Source organism: Camellia sinensis, chromosome 2, assembly GCF_055761805.1.
Source record: "Camellia sinensis isolate YWXY chromosome 2, ASM5576180v1, whole genome shotgun sequence".
Lineage (NCBI taxonomy): Eukaryota > Viridiplantae > Streptophyta > Magnoliopsida > Ericales > Theaceae > Camellia > Camellia sinensis.
In genome coordinates, this window is record NC_138962.1 from 40355902 (window position 1) to 40356808 (window position 907).

Genomic DNA, 907 nt, shown 5'->3' on the forward strand with positions numbered 1-907 from the left:
TCTCTTGATTGCCATGATTATTTTGTGGAATGCAATTGAATTGTGTTTCTCACCATCTCTTTTTTGCATGCTCATAGGGTGTTGTAAGTCATATAGGTGTGTGAGATTGTCACATGCCTAGCTTAGTTGGCTTTGAGGCGCGACATTCTTTCTTTATTTTTCAATGTTGTATCGTTATTTATCTAAGTTGATGCATGAATGGTAACAGAAAGCAACCGTTATCATTAATTATGCGAGGGAGCTTACAAACATCAATCTCTAATTCAGACCATTAAGATTGGTTTCTTTCAAAGAAGCACAAGACAGGAGAGTTGATGACCATTAGTCGCAAAGGTGCTCTAAAAGTGGCCTCTCCTATGTGTTTGCATCAAAATACTTGTCAATATCAGTAGTGATTTAGTTGCTTGCCCTTAAGACCCAACTCAATGCTTGCCCTTAAGACCCAACTCAACTAATTTTAGGTATCCTTGGCTAAAATTTCTCATCCATTATGTTAGGCTTGCACAAACTCTCTATTTGACCTGGTTATAGGAAGGGTGAACAAGGTTTTGGCTTAAATTTCTATAAATTTTATTGTCTACTAATCAACCATTGTTCATTCTTTTTGGTCTGAAAGACTGGTGGTGCCTGAAAAATCATGGCAAAAAGTTGTTGCAAGCTGAAGTTTGGGGATTAAGAAACAATTGGAACATTAAGTTCTTATCAAAAAATAATGGGTCCAATTATAACAAAAAGTATAGTAAAGAGGTTTAGTTGCCTGTAATAGTCAAAAGTCAGTTTGATCAATATCTACTAATTAGCTATGTAAGCAGAGTTTCATAATTCTCTGCACATCAACAAAAACAGAGCAATGCTACAGATGAGAATTGGATGTCAACCTTAGTGTTCTTGGATGGTTTCCCAACTT